We start from the raw sequence: 24,325 nt of genomic DNA, 5'->3' as shown, positions 1-24,325 counted from the left end.
ACAATCCCAGATCAAATTCAATCTGTAGTTGATTGAGTCTGCAGAGGCAGTACCTGCAATACAGAGGAGTGACTCTACTGCTTTCACAAGCAACCTTCTGATTAATTACAATTGCCATGCGAATATCTTTTTTTTTCTTTTTTTTTTCTTTTTTTTTTCTTTTTATAGCTGTACCTGCAGCATATGGAAGTTCCCGGGCCAGGGGTCAAACCAGAGCAACAGCCAAAGCCTATGCCACAGCAACACTGGATCAGAGACTCATCTGCCGCTTACACTGCAGCTTGCAGCCACACCAGATCTTTAAATCACTGAGAGATGCCAGGAATCGAACTTTCATCCTCACAGAGACAATATCTTTTCCTTAACCTGCTGAGCCACAACAGGAACTCCACCACATGACTATCTTAGCAGGGGAAAAAAATAACATGTCAAAATGTTCACCAAATATTTCCTGTGATACATGAACAAATCTTTATTCTAATTTACAGATCCATCTCTAAGGAGATTAGTGAATCTGCCCCTAAGAGTAAAAATTGTCACTTACAGGGTTCTTTGAATCTGTTAAGCCTTGTAAAGAACTTATGAAGTTTAGGACACACTCAAAAATATAGCCCCCTAGGAGTTCCCACTGTGGCCCAGTGGAAACTAATCCGACGAGTATCCGTGATGATGTGGGTTCAATCCCTGGCCTTGCTTAGTGGGTCGGGTGCTGAGGGTCACTGCCATAAGCTGTGGTGTAGGTTGCAGACATGGCTTGGATCCCACTTTGCGGTGGCTGTGGCTGTGGCCAGCAGCTATAGCTTTGATTTGACCCTTAGCCTGGGAACTTCCATATGCCACAGGTATGGCCCAAACAGCAAAAAACAAAAACAAACAAACAAACAAAACACCTTGAAATATTCAGTATTTCAAGCTGAAGACTTAGAATAATAGGTACATGAAGGACTTTCACACCTTCCCCTGAAGCAGGTCATAAGGCCATCGTGGGAGAGGTTCTCTTCCTATACCCAGATGAAGGTAACATCCTTATCCCTAAAGATGGAGGAACTTCAGAGGGATGTTAGGAGAATCTGACAGACAGACCTTGTCAAGTTTCCCCCTGTTTACTATACATAGCTCATACCCTTTTTCCTATTACATTTTCCACAACTTTCTATTCCATTAAATCTAGCTTAAAAATGATCAGGTGTAACCACTTATTTGGTTCTTCATTATAAAGTCTCCTGTGTCATATAAAACATATTAAATAAAAAAAGTATACAAAGTATACTTTTCTCTTGTTTATCTGTCTTTTATTACAGAGTCCCAGGCATAGAACTTAGAAAGGTAGAAAGAAAAGATGTTTTCCTCCCCTACAGTTTGTTTTGAAACTAATTTATTTAACCCTCCATTATTCTATAATGTAAAGACTATTATTCCCTTTTTACAGATAAAAGCAAAAACCCTACAGGTACCCAGGTATGGGAGACTGGTTTAACATTCAAAAGGTTAATAGATGCAAACTATTGCCTTTGGAATGGATAAGCAATGAGATTCAGTTGTATAGCAGTGGGAACTACATCTAGTCACTTATGATGGAGTATGTGATAATGTGAGAAAAAAGAATGTATATAGGTATGTGTGACCGGGTCCCTTGCTGTCCAGTAGAAAATTGACAGAACACTGTAAACCAGCTATAATGGAAAAATAAAAATCATTTAAAATAAATAAAGTTTGCATCAAACTAAAAAAAGTCAATTAATATAATCCATCAATAAAGTAAGAAAGAAATATCACACAATTCTATCAATAAAGGTAGAAAAAGCACTGGACAAAATCCAACATCTATTCATGATAAAAAATCTTAGAAAACCAGGAATTAGGGGGAACTTCTTCAACTTGACAAAGAACCTCTACAAAAAAAATGTACAGCTAATTCATACTAACTGGAAATATACTTGAAGCTTTCTAACTAAGGTCTCGTGGGTCATGTATATCTCCTCCCATCCTCCTTTTCAATATCCTACTGCAAGTTCTAGCTCATGCAATAAAACAAGAACAGGAAATAAATATATTTACTTATAAATACACATATACATTATGAAGCAATATTCTATATTGCTATGGCTCTACACCTCAGCTGCAGCTCTGATTTGACCCCTGGCCTGAGAATTTCCATATGCCACAGGTATGGCCATTAAAAAAAAAAAAAAAGCAGGTAGACACAGACCTTACATCCTTCACAAAAATTAACACAGAATGGATCAACAAAACATAAAACGGAAACTATAAAACTTCTAGAAGATAACTAATGGGAAAACTTAGACAACCTTAGATACAGTAATGATCTTTTAGATAGAGTACTAAAGGCATGATCCAGGAAAGAAACATGGATGAGTTGGACTTCACTAAAATTAAAAATTTCTGCTCTACAAAAGACACAAAAGAAATGGGCTAAAGACTTTAAAGACACATCACCAAAGAAGATATACAGATGGCAAATAATCACATGGAAAGATTCGCCGCACAAGTCATCAGAGAACTGCAAAGTGAAACATCAATTATATAGTGCTACACATCTATTATAATTACCAAAATCTAGAACACTGACAATATCCAGTGCTGATGCGGATTTGGAACAAAAGGATCCCTCATTCATTGCTGGTAGTAATACAAAATGGTAGAGATGCACTGAAAGACAGTTTGGTGGTTTCTTACAAAGCTAGATTTACAATACAATTCAGCAATCTCACCCCTTGTTACTTACCCAAAGTAGTTGAAAAACTAGGTCTACCAAAAAACTTGCACAGGTAGGTTTACAGAAACTTTATTCATAATTGCCAAAACTTAGAAGCAAACAAGATCTCCTTCAGTAGGAGAATGGATAAATAATCTGTGGTATATCCAGACAATGGAATGCTATTCAGCACTAAGAAAGAAATGAGCTATCAAGACATTAAAAGACATGAAGCAACCTGAAGTGCATATTCCTCAGTGAAAGAGGCCAGTCTGAAAAGCCTACATACTGTGTAATTTTATCTACATGACATTCTGGGAAAGACAAATCTATGGAGACTACAAAAAGATCAGTGGTTTCTAGGGGTTGAAGATGTCAAAAGTGTAGAGGGAAAAAGAGGGGGCACAGAAGATTTTCAGCGTGGTAAAAAATCCATAATGATGGATACATGTCATTATACATTTGTTCAATCCCATAGAATGTACAGCACCAAGAATGAATCTTTATGTACAGTCAAGACTTGCATGATAAGGACAGGTCAATAAGGTTTCATCAATTACAACAAATATACCACTCTGCTGGAGAATGTTGATAATGAGAGAAACTATGCATATGTGGGAGTAGGGGTATATGGTAAGTCTGTATATTTCCCCTCAATTTTTCTGTGAATCTAAAACTGCTCTAAAAAACTGTCTTTATTTAAAAAAAAAAAACTTTTTTTTTTTTTTTTTTTAACTGAGAGATATAGAAGCTAAGTCACAGCAGTCCTACTTTTTTTTTTCTTTTTATAACCACACCCATGGCATATGGAAGTTCTCAGGCCAGGGACTGAATCCAAGCAATACCAGATCCTTTAAGTCACTGCACTGGGCCGGGGATTGAACCTGAACCTGCAATATTGGGTAACAAGTCTCAATTCTGATAAATTTGCCTTAGTGTTTAAGACCCTTTGCACCCTCTTGGATAGTTCAGGTATTTTCTTGTGGCACACCAACTGTGCAGTTCATTTTCTTCCTAATTTCAAATGCTGCCCTCCCCCTCAGCCTCTTAAGAAACTCCCACCAATCTCTGTTTGAGCCACTAAGGCCTTTCAGTTTCTGGAGAAGGCTCAATTCCATCTTGCCTGAAGAACTTAATACCATTCCTTGACTCAAGAAAGTTCTACTGCTAGCATTCTTTCCCTATTATGCCTAAATCACTAAAATTCTGTATCATACCAGATTCCATTTTTTCCCTTCTATCTCATTTAACCCCATTCTTCTCCCAGTTTCCAAATACTACAAAGGTGGACTCATTTTTTTCCCACCCCAGAGTGAAGCTGAGCAAAAAACCCTCCATGTCTTTACTAAAAAAGAGCAGAAGTCCAATGGAATTCTCCCTCTTTTCCCCCACTCCCTCTCTCCCATAAAGTGAAGGAAATAAATGTTTGATTTTTTGTTTTTCAAAGAAAGAACTGCAAGCATTCTCTTCCTACTCTTGCTATGCCCTAGGCAACAATCCAAATTAGAGTAAAAATAACCAGTAAATATTATGTCAATAAATCTCTGAAGTAAAAAGAGGTGATAAAGTTACCAAAAAGTTCAGTCAGGCTTCATTAGGATAAACACTTAATGCAGAAAATCATATTTGATCTCTTGCTCACATACATATGACCACATATAATTCAGCTGATCTGATACAAACATACATTTTGAAATGCTGCTTTAGTTGTGATTCATTGGCTAATAATTTGGAAGACAAATTTGATTTCAGATTAAAAACATATAAAATCACAGAGTCTGCCTTCTAGCTGATTTTGATCCTTGCGTAGATACTTCAATATGAAGTTAAATAAGACCACTCATGGAATGTTTCAGACATGTTGAAATCTGGAGATCAAGATAAATTTCTCCAACACTGAAGGTAAAGAATCAAAATATGATTCATAAGAGAAGGCTGTGGCAGTAATCTCATGTGGCAATAATCTCATGGCTTTATTTTTTTCTACATTTACTACTGATCATATAGTGAAAAAGATGGAAAATCTCAAAATCTTATCTAAAAGAACATGAAGGAGGATGAAAAGGAAGGACAGGCAAAGAACAGAGGAGGTCATTGGGACAAGTTCAGCAGGTCTCCACGTTACAATGTAGAGCATGAAGAAACACATGTAGAACCATATGCATTTATTCATTTCAAAGAGTTCCTCTGGGTTGATTGGCTGCATTCTACATATTTTGTGTGCTAAGGTAGTAAAATATGGTTTATTTTTCATTTCGGTGTCTGGAAATGAGCCTATTTGACACTAACTTTCATAGATTAAAGACAGGACTAAAGAAGCTTTCTAAAGAAATTACCTGAATTTGGCAGAGCACTGGATTTGCAACACCAGTTGCTTACCAGTCTATGAGCGTAATGATTAACATTTGGCTTCTTGTTCTTTCATTTACTTTGGGGACTCTTTAGCCTTTGATCACCTTTCTCTTTCACCCATTGTCCTTTAGCTCCACAAATTATTCACACACTGTATTTGTTTCTTCAACTTCCTTACTCATTGTGTCTTCTATTCACTAGCTAATGTTTATTGAATTATCCAGCAATTTAGGGAGACCCCCTTCCAAAGTGTAAAGTTTTCCCAGGCTCTCTTCTTTTCTTTTTTTTTTTTCTTTTTTTGCACTTAAGGCTATATAGACAAATACACCAAAATTTGTCTAACAATTGCTTTTTGATCTACAATGCTCCAAATTAATATTAAAATTGTTACTATTTTAAAAATTATAAAGACATTAAATATTGTCTTTAAAACAATGAGAGATCCTGAGTTTCCATTGTGGCTCAGTGGTTAACAAACCTGACTAGTATCCATGAGGAAGTAGGTTCAATCCCTGGCCTTACTCAGTGGGTTAAGGATCTGGCATTGCCCTGAGCTGTGGTATAGGCCACCGGCTTCAGCTTCAATTTGACCTCTAGCCTGGAAACCTCCATATGCCTTGACTGCAGCCCTAAAAAAAATAAAACAATGCCAGATCCTTGACCCATTGATCAAGGCCAGGGATCAAACCCATATCCTCACAGATACTAGACAGGTTTGTAACCCGCTGAGCCACAATTGGAACTCCAAGAGTAAATTTTTTTAAACTAGTTACATTTAATCACAAATCCAATACACCCTGAAATTGTCTTTAGCACATAATTTAGCACTCACCAGAGCAACACATAATGCTGTTTTTATGATAATTTGTTTTGCTTTTACAACATGGACAGGGAAATTATTTTGATTCTTTTGATCAACATTGGTACTGAGTGCACTGCATTTTACAGAGTAGTCACTTCATAGATTTCTATAGTTTTCTATCAGTGCAGTAGTCAACCATCTCAATTTGCCATTCCTGGAAATGGAAATATATAAAGTGGGAGGGCTGGTGGTGAAAAGAGTCCTTTTTAATAAATTAAGTATAATCTCAAAGCAAAATCTTTTCTTCTAAAAACTGCTTTTGATATTTACATTCTGTATATTTTAAAAATAAATTTGGGATTTTTGCAAATGCTTCATGACAAATCATATGGAAAATGGGACGCTGAATTTTTTAACACCAAACAACTAAGCTAATTTGATTTTTAGCCAATTTGCCATCAAATAGTTTCATCAGGATAAGTCATTCTCCTGTTCAGTAATACTTTTGGCAATTATATTACAGGAGAACAGGAAGGATTAAATAAAAATTTCCTTTTGAAGTAGCAGGGCCAGCCTTTGTAAAAGTCAAGCATGGAAGAACTTGTTTTTACATCAATACATGAAGCTAAAGTCCCAACCTGTATATAAAACCTCATCCGCTTATTGAGAAAAAAAAAATTTCTCTTCAAATATAATTTAAATTTAAAAAGAAAGGTATTAAGAGTGGGTCACTTTATAAAGTTTCTGTATTTATTTTTTGCAGAAATACAAGTTCCTAAAACTTATTTTATTGATTCAATAGTATTATGTCTCCTGTTGAAGGAATTTTGAACATAAAAATGAAAGAAAAATTAAATATCAATAAAATATTATATTACATTTTCCCACCTTTTGATCTCTCAGAATCATTTCATCCTCTGATTTTATTTTCCATGGTTTTAGACTCATTATCCAGAAATGTACTAGTAGCAAACCTAGTAAACTGCCTTCCTAGTGCCCATGAATAAGTAATTTTGGAAGACTGGCACACCAAATAAAAGGTGATTCCTTCCCTCTGTCTGGATTTTCTTCTCTAAGAAACATTATTAATATTAGGCAGACTTTTTTCAAATGTTAAGAGAAGTAGGAGTGAAAAGAGAAGCAGAGAGAGAGAGAATTGGAGTTACCTATCATTAAAATTAAAAATGATTTACTTTCAAACATTAATGAGAGAAAGTTTTCCAAGTTCAAGAGAAAAGTAGTCCTGCTAAATATGTGAAGTGTGAATTATTATGGTTAATAAAGGGAAGAGGATATTTTAAGAATAAGGGCTTGTATAGCAGTCATGAAGTAGTATAGAGTCATATTTGAGAGCTCGAGCTGTACAGCCAGATGGTGTTGCTTCAAATCCTACCTCTGTAATATCCTCATCCTGTGACCTGGAAAAAGTATCTTACCATCTCTAAATACCCTTCTGCATATGTGAAATAAGCAAATAGTAGCTAGTTCATAGGATTGTTGGGAAGATTAAATAAGAAGACATGTAAGGAAGCATTCTGCCCAGAAGTTTATTTTTATTTATTTACTTATTTATTTTAATTTTAAGGTCCACACCTGTGGTATAAGTAAGTTCCCAAGCTAGGGGTCAAATCAGAGCTGCAGCTGCTGGTCTAAGCCACAGCCACAGCAACGACAAATCTGAGTGATGTCTGCAACCTACACCACAGATAACAGCAACACCAGATTGTCAACTCACTGAGTGAGGCCAGGGATTGAAGCCCCATCCTCATGGATACTAGCCAGGTTTATTTCCACTGAGCCACAATAGCAATTCCCTAATTATTTCCTTTTTAAAATCTTCTTTATAAGTCTTGTAAGTCAATAAGTAAGAGGATCTCTAGAGAAAAAAAGCCAGGCATGGCTTTCTTGACATAAGAGAAGACATTTTGGCCTAACCCAATTTGTGATCTAAACCTGGGTGCAATGCTTGCCCTTGAACAAGTCTCAGTAATTAATGATCTTGAGGGAACAAGGGAATGCAAGAATAGAGAAGGTACAGTAATAAAGCAGAGTCTTAGTTCGCCATCAAGGGATATACATTATATCTTTGAGTTCTGCAGGAACTAAAGCCCCCACCCAGGTGGAGGCTGGAATGATGACTTAATGCTCTTGGCTTCAATCAACTAAAGCTTGGAATCTATAGACCTTTACCCCAATTCTATGTTGAATTCCCCTCTGCTCAAGCCCTTAAGGAATATATATGTACCCTAAAGCTTAAAACTTCCCCAGTTTTGCTGTTCAGAGAGACACTGCTTTGAGAAAGTTCCCCAGTGTTCCTACTTGCTGCAAGTAATAATAAATCCTTTCTTCTCTCAGTCTTTAACTTGGTTGTATCTAGTGGACACCGAGTCAGGGAATTCCTGTTGTAGCTCAGCAGGGTTATGAACCTGACTAGTATCTACGAGGACATGGGTTTGATCCCTGGCCTTGCTCAATGGATTAAGGATCCAGCACTACTATGAGCTGTGATGTAGGTCACAGACACAGCTTGGATCTGGCATTGCTGTGGCTGAGGTGTAGGCCAGCAGCTGCAGCTCCAATTCAACCCCTGGCCTGGGAACTTCCATATGATGCAGGTGAGGCCCTAAAAAGCAGGGGGGGGGGGGAGAAAGAAAGAAAAAGAAAAAGAGGCAAATTCACTTCTCAGATTAGGTCTTAGCCTTGACTCCCATTGATGGAATGTTCCTAACCACTTCTAGTTTGGCTCTGTCCAGTAAAAATCAATTTTTGCTCAAGTAAACTCAAAAAATTTTAATACACCTCAGTTTATTTTTTAAGAGTCATGAATAAATAAATCAAATGTTCACCCTCAGGGAGGTTATATTCTAGTAAGACTATAAAAACAAGTAAAATAAAGATAGTGTGAAAAGCAATATAGAGAAAAATAAATCAGAATCAAAACAAAGACCGTTTTTTCATGGATCACCTCGTGAGATTGCCAGAAGGTGTACGGGATTTTAAATATTGTTCCTCCCCTTCCCACATCTCTTCAGAAGTGTGATAGCTTCCTTAAACTCCACAGAAACAACCCCCCAATTCTTCACCCAGGACAATGGATGTCTACTTATTCTACACTGGCATAATTAAGAAGCCCACTTCAGAGAGCAGTCCCTAAATAGAGGATTTTCTCCTAGATATCCTTTTGTTACTGCCTACACTGAATAAAGCTGCCAACTCCATTCAATGTATACAATATATAGGTATTTTTGAGGACTTATTTTAAACTGGGCTTTGTTCTAGGCAATTCAAACAAAACAATAATCCTTACCCTCAAGGAGCTTTGTTTTTGGTGGACAACATATGATTAACAACAACCAAAAAATTCAAAAAGGTCAATTCAATGGAGAAAAATGTGTTATGGAAGAAGAAAAAAATATGGTGGTTGGGATACAATTTTTGATAGAGTGATCACGAAAGTCTTATTTAGAAAACACAGACCTGAAGTAAGGGAGTGAGTCATAGGGTAGTTATAAGGAGAGTATTATCAAGTTCAGGGAATACCCAAAATAGAGGTGAGAATTTACCAGATTTATTCTTGGAGCAGTAAGGAGACCATGTGACTGGAGACCAATTGCAGGTAAAAGAAATAAATGGGAGGAAGGCTTAGGTTGCATTGTTTTCTTACTATGAGTGAGACAAGAAACCAAGCAAGCTTTGAAGGAGAGAAATGAAGACCAAAACTATAATTTTAAAAGGATCATCACTCTGGCTACTGTACTAAGGACATATGTTCCCTTACATTAGAAGGTCATGAGATTTTTTTGTAAACCAAAGTAGCTCCAGACAAGTCTAATGACAAAGGAAAATAAGGCCCTTGAAAATTGGAGAACTTGGAGTTCCCGTCGTGGCGCAGTGGTTAACGAATCCGACTAGGAACCATGAGGTTGCGGGTTCGGTCCCTGCCCTTGCTCAGTGGGTTAACGATCCGGCGTTGCCGTGAGCTGTGGTGTAGGTTGCAGACGCGGCTCGGATCCCGCGTTGCTGGGCTCTGGCGTAGGCCGGTGGCTACAGCTCCGATTGGACCCCTAGCCTGGGAACCTCCATATGCCACGGGAGCGGCCCAAGAAATAGCAACAACAACAACAACAAAAAGACAAAAGGAAAAAAAAAAAAAAGAAAAAGAAAATTGGAGAACTCTGGGCTGGAGATATTGGCTCAACCACTAAAGGGTCTCAGGAATGAGCTATTTTTTTTTTTAGATCACATGTTACTAATTCTGGAAGCTCCATGGAATCCTATTTCCTTGACACTGATGATGAGAATGCACCATGTTTTGGGTGGGTTCCTAGAGGGTAAGCAGTGATGTTGCCTTCTGGCACAGAACCCTAGGGCTCAATCAGATTTCTGCCAAGGTCTAAAGCTGCAGCAACCCTGTCAAACTATTACAGTCTAAAAATCAGAAAATAAAGCCCTGAATGAGAGTCCACTTGATAAGAGCAGGTGTGGTCAACATTGACCACTTTCTCCCACCCTCTTGTAGCCATCATCCTCTTCCTGCAGACCTGACATAGCACTTGGTCATACCACCTCACATCCAGGCAAACTTCAGATCCTGTCACCCTCATCTGCCTAGACACTTGGATAGCTAATACCATATGACCTCACTTATACATGGAATCTAAAACAAACAAAAAACTAGCTCATAAATGCAGAGAACAGACTGGTGGTTCCCAGAAGTAGAGGAATAGGGTATGTGGGATGGTGGATCAAAAGGGTGATTAGGTTGAGGTGTGTGTGTGGGGGGGCAAAACCAGTCAAAAGGAACAAACTTCTGGTTATAAAATAAATGTCATGGGGATGTAATATGTACCATGGTGGCTAGAATCAATAACACTGTATTGCATACATGAAAGTTGCCAAGAGTAAATATTAAAAGTTCTCATCACAAGAAAAAAATGTGGTGACTATGTATGTTGATGGATATTAACTAGAATTATTGTGGTCCTTTTGAGATCTACACAAAAATTGAATCATTATGTTGTATCCTATAACTAATGTTATATATCAATTATATCTCAATTTTTTAAAATGACCAATATTCTTAACACTCAGCATGAGAGGGTACCCTTTTTAGGTAAGTTCCTGCAGGGGCAGTAACACCTGATGGTTCATAAACAACTGCACAGAACCACTTACGATACTGACATCATGTGTTTGAATGATACCGGGCAGAAGGAACCTTGTTGAGGCCCAATTTTAATGGATCAGTAACAAATTTCTGGCACTCCAAATGGAATGGACCACAGATGGTAGGCCTGCATCTCTCCACTAGGGTTCAGGCTCCCTCCCAGCTCCAGAGGGAAGACAGCAGAGGCTTTGGGAGGTTTGAGTGAGGAGCACTGACCCTGGTCTTTGAGTTCACACTGAAGGGGTGGAAGGGTGGCAAGCCTTCACGGGAATTCAGAGCAACTCTTCCCTTTGACTTGATACTCAGGTGTGGTGCATACACAACACAGCCTCCTGAGTAACCTCAGCTGCCCCTCCTTGAGGGGATTCTGCTGTGGCATGGTTGAGGGTCAGAGACAAACTCACACATGCCTACCTTTGTCTGGCCTTCTTGCAGTACCAGACACCTGGGGACAGTGGGGACCTATGGATGAGTGGGAGCCAGGGCAGTCTTGCCCATTGTCTTGCCATTAGCACCATTCACTTGACCCTGGTACAAGGCAATCGTAGCCACAACAGAGCTTTTCCCCCTCCTCACTAACCTCCAGGAGTCAACAGTATCATTCCCCATGTCATTTTTGGTTTTGTAAAGAAAAGTGGCCAGCCCTGTGAACCAAGAGGTGAGATTGGGAAAAGCCTCTGGTAGGAGGACCAGCTGACAACATGGAATGAGGACACTTAACCCAGTTCCAGGAAAAGACACTGAGGATCCCCAAGCGTGAAAGGGTCCAAAGATATGTGACTGGTGACTTGACCAAGTAGGTCAGGAACTAACATGGCTAAGCTGCTCTGACACAGAGGCATCCCATCTAACCTTCTGAGGGATATTCTGACAGGTAGGTCTTTTTCAAGTACAGGCAACCCCCCATTATATCAGAGTCCACACCATCTGGATGCCTCCTATTTTGGTCTTTTGAGGAATCCATTAACAGTTTGGGGCTAGTTCCAATTTTCCTGAACCAGAAGTCTTATTTGGGTCAAATTTTGTAGCATTCGCACGCCAACAAATCATTCCAACTGCCCATTTGGTAATTGAGAACAAATCCCTACAAAAACAGAATCTCTAAGAACCAAACATCCACCATTGCAAAAGATAGCTCATATAGGGTGCATCCTGCAGAACCAGCAGTTTTTCAAGTGTCACCCACTGACCCCAAAACATTTAATTTTCCTATGTAACATGATCTCGCCCTGATACTGGCTGGGAGATGGGGAACGTTGGCCTGTCAATTGGTCTTTAAATTGTGTTGCTTCTGATTATCCTGCTCCACATGCAGTTAGCCCCAAGGGATAAGTTAAACTCATGAATGGTACACTCATTCCCCACACCAGAGAAAAGGGACACCTTAGCCACCTTGAAATGAAACAACTCAAATGTGCCTTCCAGATAAGAGAAACCATGAAAGCCTCACAGAATATGGTAACCAGGTGCTGTCCATGCCCACTGATGTGGCCCTCTATCCCTTCCAGCCAGGAGACTGGGTGCACCTAGAAACTGGGAAAAGCTGCAGCCACAAGATGAGCTCACCCCACAGTGGAATGGAGCCCACCTGGTGACCCTGACCACCCCTCTGCTCAGAAGCTTCAGAGATCCCTCTTTGGGACATCACCCTCCAGGGAAGAGGCTCCTGAGCCCCAAGTGGTGGAGACTCTCTGGGCCAACAGCCCCTTTGGCTACTGGTGGGAACACCTCCCTGACAGCTTCTCTTCTGAAAAACAACCAAAATGAGACCAGGGATATTCAGGCCCTGGCACTGAGCCTCAGCATCAGGGCAGCCTGCCCTGCAGGCAAAAGACCTAGATACCTGCATTCTGAGGAAAAACCTGACATATGCCCATTAGGCTTGCTAACATTGGAGCCACACATCCTAAATAGTCGGGTGTCCTTTGCCTCCAATGTTTAGACCAAGGGTAGTTGCTCAGGAATACGAACATGAGCGCTAAGACCTGGGGACCATCAAACACGCGCGCAGGCGGCTGAGAAGAAGTTCGGCTCCTCTACCCACGGGTATGACGTCCCCCCAAACCTGCAGGAAACCAGTTCGACCCTCGAGAATGAAGCGCAGCACAAAAGACAGTGGAGGGATTTTTCACCAGTAAAGCCCATTAACGATTTGAGGAGAATGTGGGTAATAACATAAAATCTGACCTTCTTCTTTCCCTTGGGGCTCAATCTCGTGTCACCTGCTCACAGGGGTCTCAGGCCAAGGCCCCGTCCCTGGCTCTCCAGCCCAGGGTCGCTGGTGCAAAACAGCTGCGCCGCCACCTCAGCTCAGCAAAAGCACAGAACGACACTCAATCCAAGATGGCGGCAGCGGCCCTGCGCAGAGACGGTGCCCTCAGCACCGCGTCTGCAGCTTGAGCAGCACAGCTGCGCCTGCATAGGAAGAACTCCGCGCCCTCCCTCCGTGCACCTGAGATTCCTACAAAGTAGCCACTCCCACAGCCCGTCTGGGAGAGCATGTGCTCTATAGCACAGGCTGCCACTCCTTCATTCTCTGATCGGAGAGTAAAGCTTTCAGCTCTCCTTTTTTTTTTTTTTTTTTTTTTTGCCATTTCTTGGGCCGCTCTCGTGGCATATGGAGGTTCCCAGGCTAGGGGTCCAATCGGAGCTGTAGCCACCTGCCTACGCCAGAGCCACAGCAACTCGGGATCAGAGCCGCATCTGCAACCTACACCACAGATCACAGCAACGCCAGATCCTTAACCCACTGAGCGAGGCCAAGGATCGAACCCGCAACCTCATGGTTCCTGGTCGGATTCATTAACCACTGAGCCACAACGGGAACTCCTCTCCTTTATTTCTGAACTAAACTCCATCCCATCCTATTGGCTCCAATGACACCAGGAAGGAGGACTCTGGTTGAGGCCCGTAATGAAAAGGGTCAGTAACATAACCACCAAGACTCTTCCTCGTCTCATATACAAAATAATATTTAATATTGTGAAGATTATATTAGAATCTGTACTTCAAAATACACTGTAAACTGCAAATTCCATAAAAATTGTAAAAAAAAAAAAAGCAGGGAACTACCCTATACAAGTATTAAATTTTATATTTTCCCTATTATGCCGTTATGCCTACTAAAAGGAATTAAAAATTAGCATGTTCCTATTTCTATTTATTTTCCTTGCCTTGGTGAAGTTACAAATAAGGAATACACAAAAAGATTAAAGATAGGAAGAGAAAGAAAGAGCAAAGATTGCTTTGATCTAAGTGAATGATTTATGTCCTAGCTATTAGCAGAAGAATTGTTGTCTGAATATTAGAATTTATACAAAACCCGCTATAGCTTCTCTAGCATATGCAAATGTGGAACATCAGATTTCTGGTTTATAAAGTAAAACCCAATGTGACAATTTAGGGCAGAAGATTCTTTACAGCTGGGCAGTGTACTACTAGGGTCATTAGGGGTTGCACTAGACAAAAAATAAAGGGTTTATTTACCATCCTATTTCAAAAGCAACATCCTCCCCTCTCAAAATATGTGCAGCTGCTTGAGTGCCTAGCAACTCTCCTTATTTTCAGGTTTTCCTGTTTTCAAGTTTATGGATTTCCTAGTCACTAAAGACATTTAAGCTCTTCTGGTTATATACTGCCATGTAATAAACCACCTCAAACTCACTGGCATAAAGTAACGTGCAGGTCAGAAATTCCAAGCAAGCTGGGAAGCCTTTTTTGGATGGCTTCACAGCTACCCCGTGAAATCCAGGATCCCAGCTGGGATATTGTGATTGTCTGGAGGGTGACTCAAATGGCTGTGGATTGGAATCACTAGACTCCTATGACAGGCATTAAAGCTGGGCTCGGTTGAGACAGATTACCAACACAAGACCTTTCTAGGTGGCTAGGTTTTTTACAGCATAGCAATTGGATTCCAAGGGAGAGTTTCTGCCGGGCCAGTGTTCAAAAACCAAGCAGAAGCTGTATGGACTTTAATAAGCTAAGCTCAGAAAGTCAATAACCCTACTTCATTGGTTGAAATACTCGTAATTTTACTATGATTTAAGGGGATGAGTCATAAACTTTGCCCTTAGATGAGAGGAGTGTCAAAGAATTTGTAGTCATTTTTTTAAATTACTGCATAAGCTATGTACAAAAGCTAAAAATAGAACACAGACTACGAAATGTATGAATTAAAATATACGTGTGTCATTCATTGCTGAGTATTTTTTCCATCATCCTTCCTCTTCAATTAACTGTCCATATATTTCAGGGTTAACAGCTCAATACACTCCTTGGAAGATCTGATGCATCTAAGAGAATTCAGACTTAGGCCAAATAGTACATGATATTTCTCTGGACAAAGGTTTGGTCCTGCAAACAGCATACATAACAGATTCGATCACTGGGATGCATTTTAGAGAGAATTAAGTTTTCCTGCTTTTGTCTCTTGGCCTCTAAATAGTATCATGTGTGCCTTGAGGTTTGGTCTATTAATGGCCATCTTGATAACAGCTGGCGAAAGAAAGCAACACAGGGAGCAAAGCAGAGCAAAGACATTCAAAGACAGAGTCAGGCCTTGACTGAACCATGTCTGCAGAGAGCGCTTTTGTTGGGCTTTTTCAGTTCCGTTGCACCATAAATTTCTTTCATTGTTTAGCAACAATGAGTTGGAGTTTATGTGTTTTAGGTATATCTGTGTTCAGAAGCATCATTCCTGATACTCTGTCTACATGAAAGAGAGGAATTAAATATAAAAGAAAGAAATTTAATTGCAAATCCTCTTAATATGTTTATCAGTTAATCCTTTTATGTTTTTATTGGCTAATTCTTTAAATTTGTGTGATTCTAAAATTATTTTAGTTGGAGAATGATGGAAACTGTCCAAACAAACAAATCATCCAAATTACCTTTCTCAAACATAATTAAGAATTGGTCTTTTGGGCTCATCTGAATATATTTTAATTTTAAAAGGTATTCAGTGTATATTTTTGCAAGTAGAATACAATTTTGAGACAATCCAGGCCTTATATGCTTTAAATGAATTGGAGAATTCCTGTTCAGCCTTCATAATGCAGACAAACTAGCTCTTCAGTTCCTATTTAGAATTTCAACAAGCTCCTTTATTGACATGTACTATAATATGAATATTCGTGCCCCCTCCTCCAATTCACATGTTGAAACCTAACCCTAGTGTGATAGTATTAAGAGGTGGGGGCCTTTCTTAGGTGATTAAATCATAAAGGTAGGGCCTCCTAAATGAGATTAGATCCCTTAAAAAGAGACCTCAGAGGGTACCTTTTCTTTTCTACCATATCAGGGCACAGTGAAATATGACTTTATGAACTGAGAAGAAGTCTCTCACCTGTCACTGAATCCGCAAGTGCCTTGCTCTTGAACTTTCCAGGCTTCAGAACTGTGAGAAATAGTTTTCTGTTGCTCATAAACCACTCAGTCCAAGGCATTTTTGTTATGGCAGGTTGAATGGACTAAATCACCATGTAAATATTTCCTTTCAGGGGGGCATACCTGGGGCATATGGAAGTTCCCAGGCTAGGGGTCAAATCAGAGCTGCAGCAGCTGCCAGCCTACACCACAGACACAGCCGCAGCAACACAGAATCCCAGCCGCATCTTTACGCAGCTTGCAGTAACGCCTGATTCTTAACCCACTGAGTGAGGCCAGGGATCGAACCCACATTCTCATGGATACTAGTCATGTTCTTAACTGACTGAGCCACAAAGGAAACTCCCCATGTAAATATTTCTATCATATGACTCACACTGTTTTGCGTTTATCTGCCTCCCATTACATTCTGAGCAAGCATTTCTGGAGTTTATTCATCCTTCCTCTTAGCATATAGTAGATGCTCAGTAGACTGCTGAACCAATGAATGAAATCAGGATAGGGAGCTTGGGTAAAAGTTTATGAGTATCTTAATTAAACTTTTTTTATATTCCAGAGGGCGACCATTTTTTTAGGATAGTCCAGTAGTCATATTTTTGGCATCATATTTTATAGCAGGATATAAAATCAAGTTTATTCAAAATGATTATTTAATTATGCATATTTGAAACATGTGGGGCTTAATTAACAGTGGTTGATAGTAAATCATCCAGATAAAATATATTAACTTCTGAATATATGCTAATCCTATGCATAGGTGCATTATTAGTCTAAGTAATTTATTATTTTTCTTGACTTATTTTTCCCCAAAGTATTCAAGCATTCAAAATGGTAAGATATTTTACTTACTATAAATATCTGAGCCCATTTAAAAAAGTTTTTTTTTTTTAATGTTAAAACCTCCAAAAGTTTCTGCTTTTCCATAATGAGGTAGAAGAGGAAGCAAAGTAATTGCTGAGTTAGGCAAAGCAATTAAAAATTCTAACTTAAAACATAATATTGTATGACCTTGAGCAACCTCCCAAGTTGTCCTTATAAAAAACGAAGGTATGTATTCTTGGAAGGTTCAGTTGATTTTAAGTCAGACTGTTAAATTCCTTTAATTTTGGTAATGTTAATATGGGATTCGATATTACTACATTTTGGAAATTATAATTCGTAATTTTTTTGTGCGTGTGTATTTTTAGGGCCGCTCTCGTGGCATATGGAGATTTCCAGGGTAGGGGTTAAAATGGAGCTGTAGCCACTGGCCTATGCCACAGCCGCAGCAACACCAGATCTGAGCCAAGTCTTCAAACTACACCACAGCTCATGGCAATGCTGTATACTTAACCCACTGAGCGAGTCAGGGATCGAACCTGCATCCTCATGGATGCTAGTCAGATTCGTTTCTGCTGAGCTACAACACGAACTCCCATAATTTCTTATTTTAAAAATGGCCTTTGGAGTCTAAGCAATACTTGGAGATTTATATACTGATTAAAGATAATGGAGCTTTTAAATATTTGGTGCCAACAGAATAGCACATTTAGCATCTATCAGTCTTTCTACTCCCAACATGGACTACATTTTTCCCCCATTTCATTTATCATTAATTAAGTAAATAAAGGTGTATATTGTTTCTAAATTTTATTAACAAGCTTCTCATCCTTGAGGGGCAGTTTTGTTTCCTGGAAAGAGAAAGCGTTTTACAGCTGGATTCACATCTACACTCTGCTTATGTCTCCCTATTGAGAATTTTGTCACTTCTTAGTCTTTTAAAATCTTGGTACTCTTATCTGTCAAGGGATTAAGCCTAGCCATTTCAAACAAATTTTGGCAAACATTTTTAATCTGATTACATGTTTAAATTATAGCTGATAACGCTACTTCTTTTCCCTATAAACTATTTATTCATAATTTATTTCCTATGGTATACCCCACATTAGCTATTCCAAATGCCTGTCACTCTCCAAACCCTTGTACACAGGTTGCATAATTGTGACCTGTAGTTTTTAAAAAAGAATTTATATAAAGAATCATTAATCCAATTTACTGTCACTGCCTCCCCTCCAGAATCACAGGAATAACATAAACAGTCTTTCATACAAAACGAAATAGCATTTTAGAGATAATTTACACATAACCTTTAAAGAGAACATATAGATAAGATATTAAATGTACGGTATCTAAACTCCCATGTTGTGGAAAATATAAGACAGTCTAGTAAGTAGGCATTCCATATAAAAACTCAGGGTTTTAGCAGGCTGGCTTAAAAATACGCCTTTCCCTATATTCAGGTCTTCCTTAGTGTGACAACCAGGGCAAATATTTTGTAGAACCCATATTTTATAAATGATTTAAGTCACCCCAAGTCAGGAACATCAGCACCTTTTGGCAACACAAACTCACTCAATCCTATGAAAGGAGTGTGCCAGCCAATGTGAGCAGTCCACTAAGCAAGCTGCCCTCCTGGAACCAGGTGCTGGTTGCAGGGCCCCAGGAGGAACCCAGAGATACTAATCTGAATTCTGGGGCTCCTCAGGCATGGAACCCAAAAGCAGGGGACCTAGGCCCACATTTATCCCAGAACTCAGCCCTAAGGCACGGTCCACCCTTGACAGATTTATACACTGGAAGAGGAAAGTATCTAGAAATGCACTTCAAAGTGCAGCAGATCCCTGATTTTTTGTTACTTCCTGAAGCTGAGCAGGTTATAGAAGTCATTTAAGCAGGAGACACTAAAAGCTCTGCTTTATTTGAAATCGGAAAGCTCAGAGTTTTTCCCAAGTGGAAAAAGAATTTCTAAAACCTCCAACTTCAGTCCTAATACATGGAGTTAGTAATTATGCCAAAGATCTGAATGAAAAAAAAAAAAAAGTAAAATCCATGCAAACATTTTGAGCCCAATTTATTGAAGGCAATGGATTTGTATGTTACAATATTTCATCAAATGTTAAACTCCATTGATTGTAAGAGAAAATGCTACTAATTGTAGTTATGATACAATGCCTCAATGATAGTCTCACAAATTGTTCATACCATCCTTGCTTTGCTTGATATTTCTTTCATGTTATTCTGAGGTATTTGACAATTTTGCCTGCATGTATTTGCATGATATGTGTGTATTATACAACAAAACTTAAATTAATTATTCTGGTACTGTAAAATGTATTGCTTTGTTAGAAAATGCACATAGTTATTCTAATGATTTAACTCATACCTCACTGCTATTTCCATACCTTTTTCCTTTTGTTTTGTTTCAATGATGATAATGCAAAAATTTTTAGACTATACATAATGACAAACTCAATATTTGAGTAGTAACAATTGGTAATTGGTAAGACCTCTACCAATATGAAAGGAAATTGAATACCCAGGACTAATTTCATGCATTCACAGAATGAAAGAAAATCCATCTTAAATTCAGAAAAAAAAAAATGAATTGATAATTGCTTAATGTTTAATACTTTGCTAAAACATTTCCCAACAATCCTGCTTGTAGCATATGTTTTCAGGACTCTGCTGTGACAGACGTTTCCTTTGAGATCAGACTTGCCTCATCTTGGTATCTCCTATCTCAAACACTTTCCCTACACATGCCTACCTCTGTCTCAGGGTTTTCTGCTCCCACTTGGTCTGCTCACTAATGCTGGGGAGATTAATCTGAAACCCCACCCACTTTCTTCCCTCCCCTCTCCCTACCAGGAGCCCACAATCAGTGGGGAACTTCTAGGCTTGCATCCTTCTGTGAAGGATTCTGGAATTCTCTGTGTTTCTTGGAGGATTTAATAGGGTCCCCAGGAGGCACCTATGCCCACTTTAAAGAATAGATATTAACTTCTCCTCAAGTCCTCCTCGCACTCCCACTTACTGAAGTCACCTCCCAAATAAACTGCACCTAAGTTTTTGTCACAAGTTCCACCTCTGGAAAACCACAGGCAAGCCTAAGTCGCTGTTTAACCCTCATCTGATTCTTTGTGGGGAATGTAAATTGTCAAAATATATTTTGCACTAATTCAAATGATAAAGGTGCAGATTTCATGTCGTTCTGAAGGTTAGTAATGGTTTAACCTAAATAAGAAGAGGTGTTATAATTCTCTGGCTCAGTAGAGATATTAATGTGATGCTTATATTGCCCTGTAGAAAGTTAACTTACTGAGCAATCGTATTTAAGTTCCTTCCACAACTGTTCCTCAAATGTTCTTTGTCTTTCCTCTGATTCTTTATTAATGAGGTAAAGTTTGACACATGCTCATTGTCTATAATAGTCATGCTCTTTGACAGCAGGCATCATAGCTGCTGCCTGACAGAAAATGATTGTAGGATGCTGCCATCTCTAAGATTTGTTCCAGTTTCAGGTATATATATTTTGGTTTTTTAGGGCCTCATGGATGGCATATGGACATTCCCAGTCTAGGGGTCGAATCAAAGCTGTAGCTGCTGGCCTACACCACAGCCACAGCAACACGGGATCCAAGCTGTGTCTGCCAACTGCATAACAGCTCATGGCAACACTGGATCCTTATCCCACTGAGCAAGGCCCAGGGATTGAACCTGCATCCTCATAAATACTTCTTGTGTTCATCAACTACTGAGCCACGATAGTAACTCCCCCACTTTCAGATATTTAATGAAACTTATACTCGATATGTTAGGGTAAGTGGTTTTCAAACTTTTTTTCTCAACATAAAATTACCTGGGATTGTCTCCAAAATACAAATTATTAGGCTGTGCCTCCTGGGATTCAGCAGGATCAGGACAGGAATCAGGACTTTGTATTTACAACCAGAAGGCAGATATCCATGGACAACACTTCAGTAAACATAGACTTGGTATCTCTGGAGAATAAAAATCCTTGAAAATATTTTAAAAATACACATTTGTTGTCTTTCCTTTCACTAGTGTTCAAAACAGGGAATAGGAGAAAGAGAAAGAATAAGAATGTAACTTTCTCAACTACTTAACAGCTAGTAACTACTTTCTCAACTAATTAGTCTACTTGTGTGACTTAAGAATAAGACATTTTCATAATAAAGGATTATCTCATGTTTGAAGAATAAAACATTCATTTTCTCATATTCAAAAATGTTCAGGATTTGATTAAAAAGTCAATTTACTAATTCAAAATAATTTTGTTTGTATTCCAAATGTGAGCAAAGCTTTTATTTCAAAGCCCAAGGTCTCTAATTTCTTACATTCTGTTTCCACATATCCTTTATTGTGTTTATTGTGGATTAATTCCTTTAAACTATTAAGTTCAGAATTTTACAGCTAACACATAGGTGCTCAGCAAACAGTTCAGTTTGGCTGTGTTACCATCTGTCTTTGCAGTGTCATTTGAGTATTTCATGTTTTGTCATCTTGCAAGGGAATAGTAACAATGAAAATGATATGCTTGGGGTATTTGGTGCCTTATAGAAATATGGCTTTAACGAGAGGACACTAGACTTTGTAGGTGGAGTGTGTTCATATAGGGAAAAAAAAATTGACATCTGTCAAAACAGAAACTATGTTTAGGGACCCAAAATTAAAGGTCCTTCCGGCTATTGATTGGGAGCCTTGCTACAGACACCTTGGAGAAAAGAAAAAGGTCAATGTCCAAATTTCTCTGGAGAAAATTTCCCTGAAGCTTTTTGATACTAAAACGACCTTTATACTCTCAGGCGCAAAATTCATTTTAGTCTGTTGCCAAATCCTTTTTTTAAAAAACATTTAATTTCTTTCTGCTAAATTCTCTTGAAACAAGTTGAGAGAACTAGAATTTGAGAAAAGATATTTCTATTTTGTTAAGAGTAACCTGTGTTTAATGTTTTATTTAATCATATCCTTTTGCAGCAAGATCATATTTTGAAATATTAACAGATGCTGCACCTGTTATAAGCTATTTCCTGCTATCCCACCCCACTTCAGGCAGCTGAGCCAGCTTTCTATATATACTGCCGAGATGGTTACCAGAGAAATGTGAAGGGATGGTTATGGCAGAAAAGCAATTTGACACTTCTTTTTGGGTTTCAAAATAGATTTGCAACCTGTAGTCTGTAGCAGAGTGAAGGTTGATTTGCAACCGGTAAGGTCTTGCAAACCAAGACCTTGTCCTCAAGCAATAAGCATGATAGTTTCTCTCCCTTTCTCCTTCCCTCCCTCCCTCTCTTCCTTCTTTTCTCTCTCACTCTCTCCCTTCTATTCTCCGTGTCTCTCCCTGCCTCTTCCTCCCTTTCCATCCCACTGAGAAGATACAACTAAACATGAGGTGAGGGAATTAAATATGGCAAGTGTGACTGAGGCTTCTGATTCCAGCACCCTCTCAGCTTCCAGTCCAGTAGGACTTGGGGAATCTAAAAGTAAAGCAACCTATGAAGCTCCTTCCATTCAACACTATAGAGGTAGCTGGTGTTGTCCAATGAATAGTGGGCACTTACTATGTGCTTTGCATGTATCAACTCATTTAATCCTTACAACCCGGTAAGGTAGGTATTTAGGATTTTAAGATTAGGCACAGATTCCTTAAGTACATTTCCATGTTTACACAGCTAATAATTTGAGGAGCCAAGATTCAAGCACAGGTAGTCTGGATTGGAAACCAAAGGTTTTTTCCTTGTAAACGGCAGGAGTAGCTGGCATTCCCTCTCCCAACCTACACAGCCCAAAGTGACCATCAATTTAAGAGACTGAACGATATCTCGTGAGGGCCCAAGGAAAAGCCCCCACATACAAGTCTCCAGAACCCCAGCAAAGCATGGAAGAGCATACAAAACTCCCATTCTCATTCCCCACACCTAACCTACATCTAAAGCCTTAGGAGAGGGTCAATAGATACTAAGAGGCATTGAGGTTGGGGAGAGGAGGATGCAGAAGTAAGGTTCTGACAAATGAGACCATTGGAAATTTGGATGAAAGCAATAATGCCTAAAGCCCCTACCATTGGATACCCCCACGCTGGGCTTTCTACACATGAAGACGACCTCCGAAATTTAGATACTAATCTATAGAGAGGGAAGGGAGGAGAAAATCCAGACTCCACACCTGGAATGACCAAGAAAGACATAATTGAGTTCACCTGGACCTCAGATGATATTTTCTGCCACTATGTGGGACAGCAGTCCAAAAGAGACAATAAGTCTAGTCATTGAAACCTTAATTGACACACTTAAACCCCTAAACTGTGAAATGTGTGCTGAAAATGCCATATCCTGGCCCTCAAGAATTCAAAAGCAAGGAAACAAGCAAAAGCACCAAGAATTTATTCCACAATTAGGTATTTCACAGAGAATTTTACTCACCGGAAATGGAACCACATCCATCCTTGAACCACACTTATTTTTTGACCTTAAAAAAAAAATAAATAAACCCTTGGCAAGTTTTGGGGAACAAACTACATGTGTAAAGTGGAGAAAGCATGTGTGCCATGATTTCAGTCCATAAATACAACAGTATCTTGTATTGTTTTAGGGGTTTACAAAGTCCACATCATATACATTAATTCACTAAATCTTATGACAATATGTCCATGAGGTAGGTATTATTGAATTTACAGGTGAGGAACCTGAGACTTAGAGGTTAAGTAACATGTCCAAGGAAACACAGCCCATGACAAAACTGGGACTCAAACCCAGCCCTCTGATACAGGTAATGTGTCTGTATATCATATATCATAAAAAAGAGACTAACTTATTTTTAGTCAGCTTGCTGAAAGGGAAAAATTAGGCCATTAAACATATCTCTCCAGTTTTTTTCTTGCTATAGCTAGGAGACTGATGCCTTGACCTACGGAACTGTTCATCTCCAAGCAGATGCTGGTGATTATCATTTTGTAAAATTAAATTTCAAATTATCATCCCTCCTTAGCAGATTTTCCCCAAATATTCAAATTGTGGTCAACACAAAATTTAGCAATATGTGAGTCATGGGAAAAAGCTTT

At 39.0% G+C, this 24,325-nt stretch overlaps 1 long non-coding RNA gene across 1 annotated transcript in view; it reads right to left on the bottom strand.

Annotated features, from left to right (window-relative positions):
- Positions 1 to 13,607, bottom strand: part of LOC102160577 — a 162,097-nt gene extending 148,490 nt beyond the window's left edge. Inside the window, exon 1 of the long non-coding RNA XR_307223.3 lies at positions 13,225 to 13,607. This is a non-coding gene — a long non-coding RNA (uncharacterized LOC102160577). The remainder of the gene's footprint in view (positions 1 to 13,224) is intronic.

Source organism: Sus scrofa, chromosome 13, assembly GCF_000003025.6.
Source record: "Sus scrofa isolate TJ Tabasco breed Duroc chromosome 13, Sscrofa11.1, whole genome shotgun sequence".
Classification (NCBI taxonomy): Eukaryota; Metazoa; Chordata; class Mammalia; order Artiodactyla; family Suidae; genus Sus; species Sus scrofa.
Note: the sequence above shows the minus strand (reverse complement) of the source record. Positions and strands in the feature narration are given on the sequence as shown.